The sequence below is a fragment of the Lepisosteus platostomus genome, chromosome 5 (assembly GCF_059453375.1).
Source record: "Lepisosteus platostomus isolate fLepPlt1 chromosome 5, fLepPlt1.hap1, whole genome shotgun sequence".
NCBI lineage: Eukaryota > Metazoa > Chordata > Actinopteri > Semionotiformes > Lepisosteidae > Lepisosteus > Lepisosteus platostomus.
In genome coordinates, this window is record NC_142615.1 from 35,733,707 (window position 1) to 35,744,793 (window position 11,087).

Consider the following 11,087-nt stretch of genomic DNA (forward strand, 5'->3'; position numbering starts at 1 on the left):
CAGGCGTGCTGGTCTCTGGAGAGAGAGCACGGTCCATCAGCGCACTCCAATAAAGGCACTGGAAGCAGCTGAATCGCATTGGCGAAGCTCAGCGCTGGGCCGCTGGGCATGTCTTACCACCGTTTCTGTAGTGTAGTGGTTATCACGTTCGCCTCACACGCGAAAGGTCCCCGGTTCGAAACTGGGCGGAAGCAGACATCTTTTGTCGCCAGGCACAAAAGGGGATTGGGGATTCGTCTAGCGCTGTGATCGAACAGACCCACTCACCTCTTAGTGTGGCGGGATCTGCACAGTGCATGTCGCAGCGCTTCCTGCTTTCACTTCAATGTGCTTCCTGATGTCGAGTCGTGTGCCGTGTGGAGGCTTTGAAAGCGAGAGCAATGAAAAGGTGCACGACGCTGTGAAAGAAAACAGAGAAGGTAAAGGCAGTCATTTCTCTAAGGAGGTGAAAGAAAAGCTACTCCCCGTTGGGGAATCGAACCCCGGTCTCCCGCGTGACAGGCGGGGATACTTGCCACTATACTAACGAGGAAGACATCGCTCTCTCCAACCCCCGGCATCGTGTCCCGACCCAGCATGCTGGAAGCCGACGCGTGCTGTGATCCCTTTACGGAGCAGAAATGACAACCGAGGAGCCGAGAGATCATTTCAGCATGTCGCGTCTGAACGGAAAACACAAACGACCAACTCGGAATGACTTGCCTTTGACGCTTTTCAAAGCGTTCTTTGTGCACGACGACTGCGCCGCTAAGCAGATACAAATGGGTTGTACAACTTTGAACTAGCAAATGGAAGAGGGCTGAAGTAAGAGACAAGATGTAAGAAGGGTTAAGTTAAGTCAGTTCTGCCTGAAAATTAGACTTCTAAGCAACAGGGGTTTATGGCAGGAAAGGGGGTTAACTGATAAGGATTCCAGATGCGAGGGGGCATAATCTTAAACTGACCATTTGGCCAGGGTCTCTTAACTGGCCAAATACCATGACCCCCCCCCCCCCCCCTTACCATAACACCGAATGACGTCTGAAGCAGCAAGGAAGGACTATATAACCTACAAGTTTGTACCGGCACATCGAACAATACTTCGGTTTTGTTGTTTCTTGCTTGAAACAAGACTTCGGCTTTATTGTTCCTTGCATGCAATACACTCATCTGTTTTACTTCATCTCAGGATCCAGAACCTTATTCCTTCTGTTACAACAAATTTGGCGTAGTCGGCGGATGCTCCAGAAGGCGCAGAACTTCCCATCCGCAGGAGAGACGGTCAGCGCTCACATTACTAAGAGGTAAGGACTCCTCTTTTTAAAAAAAAAAAGTCCCGACTCTCTCTGATCGATTGGGAAATCTCTGCTCCCTGCGAGAATCGCCTGAGATGACGGAGTAAACGTGAGTTCCTGAATTCCTCTGGCCCGGGGAAGACACCGGTGTATGTAATGGGTGGTTTGCTGTAAGCCCAGAATTTGGTCTGGCAGGCGGTCCGCGGTATTGTGTACAGGCGTTCGAAGCTGGTGTAGGCGTCCCACACTGACAGATTGAAGAAACTGAGTCTCTTTAGTCTGAAGGGAGTGTCTCACACTGACAGGCCGGAGGAACTGAGTCTCTTTAGTCTGAAGGGAGTGTCTCACACTGACAGGCCGGAGGAACTGAGTCTCTTTAGTCTGAAGGGAGTGTCTCACACTGACAGATTGAAGAAACTGAGTCTCTTTAGTCTGAAGGGAGTGAACCCAGGTGCCCTGTGCTGAGCCAGGATCAGGGTGGAGTGGCGATTGCCATGATCCGGCAAGCACAAAGCTTCATCAGCTGCCGTTTGCCACAGGAGGTAAGAGGATGTCCAGTGATGACGTACTTCCCTGTCCGTCGTGGCAGTGAACAGGTCCTGGTTACAGGATCTCTAAAAAAGGGAATAAAGACTGAAATCAGATCCGACCCACCATGCTGCCACGGCGACGGTGCACTGCCCAGTGAAAGTGGCAGCCTGTCCCTGGACTGTGGGTGGAAACTGGAGCACCTGGAGGAAACCCCCACAGACCAGGGAGAGAACATGCAAACTCCACACAGACAGCACCCACACCCCAGGTCCAGCACTGTGAAGCATGCCCGACGATGCGGAAGGGCTTTTACAAATGAGTGTGTAACTCACACTGGTGCCCAGGATGGCCTGCTACCGGAACGCAACCTTATTTTCTTAATGCAGTTTGTTCGAAGCGGTTCGCAGGAGCTGGAGGTGAGGACTGAGCTGGGGTCCAGTGTGCGAGAGTGACTGCTGATGTCACGTGTGTGTGTGTGTGTGTGTGTGTGTCTGGATCATTGTGAGCGCCGTCAGGTTTGTGTATTTGTTTAAACAAGAGGACGTGTCTGTGCGGGTCTGACTCTGTGTGAGGGTGCAGCTCTAACTGTGCGCGCTGGCCTGTCTATCTCTCTGCACTGCATGAGGGGCTAAATCTGCCTCCGAGAACCCGACTTTTCAAAAGAAAAATCTATGAAAAGGCACGGCCTGGCCCTCTTCTCTTGCTCCCGACGTATAACACACTGGGGGATGAAGCTGGTGTCTTCAGCTGTAACCCTAGCTATTTATGCAAACAGCTCTTTTATGAAAAGCAGCTCTAGGCCTAGACAAGAGGAACAGATTAAACAAATCTTGGATTTATGGCTTATTCAAAGCAGACTGAGTGCGGCTATACTGTATGTAGGAGCCAGAGATGAAGAATTAGCTATTTAAGGAAATCAGGAGTGTGAGAGAGGGACTGTGTGCTTTTCCTCCCAAAAGAGAAGGCTTGTGGTTCTTTATGCTTTTCTGCACAGGCTGCCAACGTTTGGGTTCTTGGTTTGAATGCTCGAGTTGTCAGGCTGGCGTTTTTTGTTCCTGTTGGAGCCCATAATTGTGAACAAGGCGCTTGAGGACGTCTCTGTGCAGGTGTGCGTTTGTAATGACGTGTGTGTGCCTCTCTGTTTCAGTATAAAAAATGCATTTAAGACATTCAGCCTTTTCATGTTCCTAATATTCTTTCTTTCTCGACAATAATAACTAAGGTGGCTGCTGGAAGAGGTGTTAATGGGTCCAGCAGGGGGTGCTCACCCTGCGGTCTGTGTGGGTCCTAATGCCCCAGTCTAGTGATGTGGACACTGGACTGTAAACTGGCGCCGTCCTTCGGATGAGACGTAAAACCGAGGTCCTGACTCTCTGTGGTCATTAAAAATCCCAGGGTGTTTCTCGAAAAGAGTAGGGGTTTTACCCCAGTGTCCTGGCCAAATTTCCCATTGACCCTTACCAATCATGGCCTCCTAATAACCCCCATTTATGAATTGGCTTCATTACTCTGCTCTCCTCCCCACTGATAGCTGGTGTGTGGGGAGCGTTCTGGTGCACTATGGCTGCCGTCGCATCATCCAGGTGGATGCTACACATTGGTGGTGGTGGAGGGGAGTCCCCATGTCCTGCAAAGCGCTTTGAGTGGAGTGTCCAGAAAAGCACTATATAAGTGTAAGCAATTATTATTCATTATAATGTAATAAGTCAATTTTTTCTCACCCCTCCATTGCAAGGCATACACAACACAAACACCAGGAACAATTATCTCAGAAGCCAGTTAACCTCCCAAAAGAAATAAAAGGTGTTAAAAGTAAGTATCTCCTTTAGGTAAGGACAGACTGGATCAAACAAAAACAACATTTGAAGTGAATTGCAAATGTATTGAGTTGTGATGCAACTGTAACTTGAACCTAACATGACTGGGGCGTGCATTTTTGAAATTGCATTTTCACAGCTGAAAGGTGCTGTTTGATCCTGCAGGATCTGTCCAGTCTCGTATAGTCTTACTGAGCAGCGCAGGGCTCCCTGGCCCCAGGTACGAACAGTGAGTGTCAGTTCAGAACAGCTCTCTGACACTCCGCTCCCTCACTCCAGCTGATCAGGGCAACTACACAGTGAGGGACCTTAAGGGAAGCAGTATCAGCACTGTGATCGTCACTGTGGGTGGTAAGCAGGTCTACAGTAGGGTCACTAGAGGGCTCTATATTATTGACAGAGTGTGTTCTTATATCATCCTCTGTCCTGATTGTCTTTCAGCTCACAGAGACACTGTCACCCTGCAGCCTGAAGCCTCTCTGTCTGTCCCTCTATTCACTGGAGAGCCAGTGGAGGTGCTGTTTGATCCTGCAGGAGGTGGAAACTGGACCTCAGTGTGTTCTGTCCAGAACAGCACAGCCAGCTGTGTCCCCCAGTACAGTTTTTTTTTATTTTTGATGATTAGCCATATGTTGATTACAATATTGTACATAATGTATAATTTGAACTCGATATTTTTCAGGAGTGAATGATTGTATATTTTCAGAATAAATTTCGAAACCAAATTATTGTCCCTCGATCTCTGTCTCTCTCTCACCCTGCTGTCTGTCTGTCCCTGCCTCTCTGTCTCTCTCTTTCAGCCCCGTCTGTCAGTCTGTCTGTCCCTCGATCTCTGTCTCTCTCTCACCCTGCTGTCTGTCTGTCCCTGCCTCTCTGTCTCTCTCTTTCAGCCCCGTCTGTCAGTCTGTCTGTCCCTCGATCTCTGTCTCTCTCTCTCTCCTTCCTCTCTCTCTCTCGGTTTGTTTGTCCCTCAATCTCAATCTTTCTCTTTGCCCGCTGTCTTTCTGTGCCTTCATCTTTGTCTCTCTCTCTCCTTCCTTTCTGTCTGTCTCTCTGTCTGTCCTGCGTTGTCCCAGCTGGGCCTGTCTCCCCGGCTCTCTGCCTTCAGCTCTGTTCGCCGATGTCCCACCAGCCCGTCTCTCTCTGAGCCTGTCTCTTGACTTGCAGGAGGAAGAGGAGGTGGAGACAGCTCCTTCGGCAGGAGAGAGGAAGGAGGTCAGTGCTGGTCCCACCCTGCTTCCTGTCCTGTCTGTGGTGGAGTTTCGCCGTCTTGTCTGTCCCTGGTTCTCAGTGTCTCTCTCTCTTTCAGCCCTGTCTGTCAGTGTCTCTCTCCTCCTCCTCTCTGTCCTCAGTGTGTCTCTCTCCTCCTCCTCTCTGTCCTGTGGTGTCCAGTCAGTGTGTCTCTCTCCTCCTCCTCTCTGTCCTGTGGTGTCCAGTCAGTATGTCTCTCTCGTCCTCCTCTCTGTCCTGTGGTGTCCAGGCAGTGTGTCTCTCTCCTCCTCCTCCTCTCTGTCCTGTGGTGTCCAGTGGGTCAGTATTAGTGGGCTACACCCAGGCTCACTCACCGCGAGTGTGATCTCAGCAGAGTCTCTGTGCTCTTGGGACACTTGACTCACCTGTCTCTCTCTTCCTCTCCCTGTGTTGTCCCTCTCCTGCCCCCTCTCTCCCTCCTCGGACTCCAGCTGGAGGAGGTCCAATCACCACCTCCTGTGAGACAGAAGAAAAAGAAGGTGGGTAATGCTCTGATCCTCTCTTTACTCTTGTCCAGTGTCCAGTCAGTGTCCAGTCAGTGTGTCTGTATGAACCCCTCTCTCTCTCAGTGCAGTGTTCATGTCCTGGAGTGTCCAGTCAGTGTATCTGTATGAAACCCTCTCTCTCAGTGCAGTGTTCATGTACTGGAATGTCCAGTCAGTGTGTCTGTATGAACCCCTCTCTCTCAGTGCAGTGTTCATGTACTGGAGTGTCCAGTCAGTGTGTCTGTGTGAACCCCTCTCTCTCTCAGTGCAGTGTTCATGTACTGGAGTGTCCAGTTGTGTGTCTCTATGAACCCCTCTCTCTCTCTCAGTGCAGTGTTCATGTACTGGAGTGTCCAGTCCGATTCTTAACGTGACTCTCCTGTCTCTGCTTCAGAAGCGCTGGTGCATCTTTTTAAACTCCCTGAGCTGCGTGTCGGTGGAGACAGATGATCAGGACGAGCCGATGGAGGCGGTGGAGACTGTAGGTCAGGAGAGGAAGAGCGAGGGAGAGGAGGAGCAGGCTGCCGGGAAGGACAAGAAGAAGAAGAGGAGGTGCAGGTGAGCAGACAGGGGGGCGCCGCCCGGTCGTGTCTGTGATTCAAGGAAGAGTCTCCTCTTGCTGTTTGATGTCATGGTGACGTCTGTGTCTGTGTCCCTCACACCTGCAATAACAATATTCTTTCCAGGTTCCTTTCCTGGTTCTGTGCCAGCTAGGATCGGAGTCGCCTTCCCCACCAAGGACTGGACTGGACTGGACCGGAGCTGAGGTACACCAGACTGGACTGGACTGGAGCTGAGGGACCCCAGACTGTGCTGGACCGAAGCTGAGGGACCCCAGACTGTGCTGGACCGAAGCTGAGGGACCCCATTCTGTGCTGGACTGAAGCTGAGGGACCCCAGACTGTGCTGGACTGAAGCTGAGGGACACCAGACTGGACTGGACTGGAGCTGAGGGACACCAGACTGGACTGGACTGGAGCTGAGGGACCCCAGACTGTGCTGGACCGAAGCTGAGGGACCCCAGTCTGTGCTGGACTGAAGCTGAGGGACCCCAGACTGTGCTGGACTGAAGCTGAGGGACACCAGACTGGACTGGACTGGAGCTGAGGGACCCCAGACTGTGCTGGACCGAAGCTGAGGGACCCCAGTCTGTGCTGGACCGAAGCTGAGGGACCCCAGACTGTGCTGAACCGAAGCTGAGGGACACCAGACTGGACTGGACTGGAGCTGAGGGACCCCAGACTGGACTGGACTGGAGCTGAGGGACCCCAGACTGTGCTGGACCGAAGCTGAGGGACCCCAGTCTGTGCTGGACCGAAGCTGAGGGACCCCAGACTGTGCTGAACCGAAGCTGAGGGACCCCATTCTGTGCTGGACTGAAGCTGAGGGACCCCAGACTGTGCTGGACCGAAGCTGAGGGACCCCAGTCTGTGCTGGACCGAAGCTGAGGGACCCCAGACTGTGCTGAACCGAAGCTGAGGGACCCCAGACTGTGCTGGACCGGAGCTGAGGGGCCCCAGACTGGACTGGACCGAAGCTGAGGGACCCCAGTCTGTGCTGGACCGAAGCTGAGGGACCCCAGTCTGGACTGCACTGGAGCTGAGGGACACCAGACTGGACTGGAGCTGGAGCTGAGGGGCCCCAGACTCGACCGGACTGAAGCTGAGGGGCCTCATACTGGACTGAAGCTGAGGGGCCCCAGACTGGACTGAAGCTGAGGGACCCCAGACCCCAGTCTGGACTGAAGCTGAGGGACCCCAGACTGGACTGTGGGAAACTTTCACATTATCTCCACCTGAGTCCTCAGACCGTCTGCATGACCTTGTATTATTAAGTATTATTTTAAGGTCCTGTGATGATCGTAAGACGGGAGGGGGGGGGGGGCACTAAATAAACCCTTGACATTAATCTGTATTGTAATTTTTGTTCTTTTGTTAAGCATCAATAAAAAAATTAAAAAAAAATCTGTTTAGCTTTTGTTTTTTTCCCTCCCCCCCGAAACGAACGAACAGAGTCTGTCCTTCTCTTTCATCCCGGAGAGTTTGTGGTTGACGGATTGAGGCCGAGAGCCCTCATCGTCGGCGTGCCACCAGTTGGCGGGGATATAGCAGGGGGGGCATCGTGTCCAATACTCCTTGAAACGAGACAGATTTCAAGCCTCCTCCGTCTGAAGAGCAGGAAGTCGACCACGAAGTCCAGGGTGTCCTAGGAAACTCCTTAGCCATCGTTTGCCCAGCAGCCATCTCACCCTGCAGCTCCCAGCTGGCAGCCCCCTCCCCACTGGAGCCCAGCAGGTGGGAGCCTGGTCAGTACCTGGAGGGGAGACTCCTGGGAAAAACTGAGGTTGCTGCTGGGAGAGGTGTTAGTTGGGCCAGCAAGGGGCGCTCACCCTGCGGTCTGTGTGGATCCTGATGCCCCAGTATAGTGACGGGGACACTGGACTGTAAACAGGCGACGTCCTTCGGATGAGACGTCAAACCGAGGTCCTGACTCTCTGTGCTCATTAACAATCCTGGGGTGTCTCTGGAGAAGAGTAGGGGTGTTACCCCAGTGTCCTGGCCTGATTCCCCCCCTGGTCTTGACCCATCATGGCCTCCCAATCACCCCCCCCTCTCTGAACTGGCTCCATCCCTCTGCTCTCCTCCCCACTGAGAGCTGCTGTGTGCTGAGCGGACTGGAGCATCATCCAGGTGGGGGCTGCACACTGGGGGGGCTGGAGGGGATCCCCCTGACCTGGGAAGAGCTCTGAGTGGAGAGTCCAGACTTATTAATTATTATTATTATTCGTGCTGCACTGGGCTTCAGTCCTGGCAGTGAGAGGGGGGCTCTGTGATCAGGACAGATACTTATGACTGTATAATAATACACGATAAAAAATGGAAAAAAGGGTAGCGCTGTAGTCTCTTCGAAACGTTTTGAACTGCCAGAAGAAGTTTTCACAACCCGGACTCGTGAAGGTACAGGTCTTCTCCCATCGTCCGGAGCAAGGTGTATCGTGTCCTGGTGATTTATCCCGTTTCGAATGGAGTTTAATGTCGCATTTCTACTTTATTAGAGAGAGGCACTGAACTTTGGGGAACGTGACATCCACCCAGTATTACTAGTAGGTTGATAAATATAAATGTTCTTTTTCCCCCCGTATTATACCTCGCGAAATATAATATGTGTGTGTGTCCTGTGATGGACTGGTGTCCTGTCCAGGGTGTGTGAGTGTGTGTGTGTGTCCTGTGATGGACAGATGGTACCCAGCCTGGACACCCATGAGACACTGGCTGTGATGGACTGGTATCCTGTGAAGGACTGGTGTCCTGTCCAGGGTGTGTGTGTGTCCTGTGATGGACTGGTGGATCACAATATTAATTCTCCTCCTTGATTCCCTCCTTCATCGCCAGAGTGAAAGCGGGACACGGCAGTAAAAGCTCAGCCCTGCGAGTGGTGGTCCTCTCGGCCACACGGGGGCGCTGTGGCTCCACGGGGGGGGGGGGTTATGTTCAAGTCCCACTGGGAATCGCACCGACGCGGTGGAGTTCGTGAACGTCCCAGACACCAAGAAAACGAGAGAGAGAAAAAAGGTCGTTTTCGGGGTTCAAGAAGCAACCCCGAGATTCAGGGAGTTTCCTCCCTGAAGCTTACTCTGCTGAAAACACGCAGGTTTTATTTTTTTCCCGTGCCCCCCCTCACACAGGCCGTTTCTGTAGCGTGAAGTTGTGTTTTTTTGCGCGGCGGTCGGTGAGGGGCGAAATTTTATTTATTTTTTTCCCACGGTTTGAAACAGAAACAGCCGGGTGGTGTTGTAGAGAGGTCGACGTGCCTGGTTTTCCTCGTCTGCGAAGCCCGTTTTTTTTTTGGGGGGGGGGGGTCGTGAGGTCCCACGCAGCGCCCGGAAAAGAAAATGGCGTTTCTTTTCCCCGCAGGACGGGGGGGGGGAACCTGTGTTTTTTGGACGTGGCGTGGCCTGAAATTTACGCCCTTGGGCGCTAGAGGGGGGTGGAGGTTGGTCTTTCTTTAATTTGGGGGTCGGGGGGGGGGGTCTAATTTCACTGAACCAAACCCCACGGAAACCCGTGTTGGACGTGGGGGTGCTGAATGCGCCCTCGACGTGATTTTGTCTTTAAATTCAAGTGCAGCTTTTGTAACCCTTGGGCCGGAAACAGCTGGACCCGTTTCCCCTGCCTGTCCGAGGTGGCGACTACCGGGGTCGTACAGGGACACCCGGCTGGCCGCCGAGAGTTGGAAAAATAAAATGTCCACCTAAAAAAAAAAACAACCGTGGAAAATGGCATTTTTGTTTCGCGGCCGAGCCGTGAGCGCGTCGGGGGCGACGTCACGGAGGCGTCACAATGAGCCGCCTGACGTCACAGAGCGGCGGATTCTAGCGGGGGCGGCGCCGGAGCCCCATGAGCTCAGAGGAGTGAAGAGAGAAGAGGAGGAAAGCGCTATATAGTCTTTTCCAAACACGTCTTTCTTCCAATAAAGTTACTTCGACTTAGATCGTTAGTTTCAGCTTCAAAATCGCTCTTCAGAATCCCAGTGAAATCGGTAAGTCAGTCAAAAGCGCTGCTGGCGAGAAATAACAAAATAAGTGGAGAAATACGTAGTTTTTTTTACCGTTACTCAACTCTTATGGGTGTGATCGTGCTGTAAAAAGATATTGAGAGGAAGTGCACCTCTACACAGAGAGTGGTGGGGGTGGGGAACAAGCTGCCCAGCCCTTTGGTTGAAGCCGATACCCTGGCTCCTGTCCAGACACAGCTGGGTGAGCTCCTCCAATCAGGACAGGAGGCTCTACTGTACACAGAGGGTGGTGGGGGTGGGGAACAAGCCGCCCAGTCCTGTGGTTGAAGCCGATACCCTGGCTTCTCTCCAGCCACAGCTGGGTGAGCTCCTCCAGTCAGGCTCTACTGTACACAGAGAGTGGCGGGGGTGTGGAACAAAGCTGATACCCTGTCTTCTCTCAGGACACAGCTGGGTGAGGTCCTCCAGTCAGGACAGGAGGCTCTACTGTACACAGAGGGTGGTGGGGGTGGGGAACAAGCCGCCCAGCTGTGTGGCTCCGCCCCCTCCCCTCCCCTCTGTGACTCTGCTTGTCTCGGCAGGACGATGGACCGACAGAGATGCAGCACGGCCGTGCGCGGTCACAGCAGGACCCGGGCCCGGCGAGGCGTCGTAAGTCCACCCCTCCCGCCCGCCGTCCAGCGTCCAGTGTCCAGCGTCCAGCCCTCCTCCGACTGGCCTCTCCGCCCCCAGCAGCGCTCGCTGTATTATAATAATAATAATAATAATAATAAACTTCACTGATAGAGCACCTTTCACACACATAGCAGCGCAAAGCGCTTGACAGACCAGGTCTCACGGTAACACCTCCAGACGATGAGAGACACTTCCAGTGGTGATCTTGACTGAGGACACGCCTCGGCTCAAGAGACAGGGTCGCGGGTCCGAGGAAAACCAAGCTGCAGGTCCATTATGGCCTTCTGAGAGCACAGATTGCCTCTGGATGTCCCAGACTCTTCCTGGACACACTGTAGAGACTCACCTGTCCAGACTCTCACTGGACACACTGTACACACTCACCTGTCCACACTCTCACTGGACACACTGTAGAGACTGCCCAAGGCCCCTAGTCTCGACACGACTGGGCTGGGCTATGTGGTCAGAGCTGTCTCGGAGATGGGCTGTTTGGCGTCTTCACAGGTCACACCGGTCAGGCCGAACCCGGACTGGCAGCG

At 53.0% G+C, this 11,087-nt stretch overlaps 1 long non-coding RNA gene across 1 annotated transcript; it reads left to right on the plus strand.

The window, feature by feature from the left end:
• Positions 1–9,823: 9,823 nt before the first annotated feature.
• Positions 9,824–11,087, plus strand: LOC148665913 (uncharacterized). Its single transcript, XR_015936600.1, has 3 exons — positions 9,824–9,897; positions 10,455–10,524; positions 11,053–11,087. It is a non-coding gene; the product is annotated as an uncharacterized LOC148665913 (long non-coding RNA).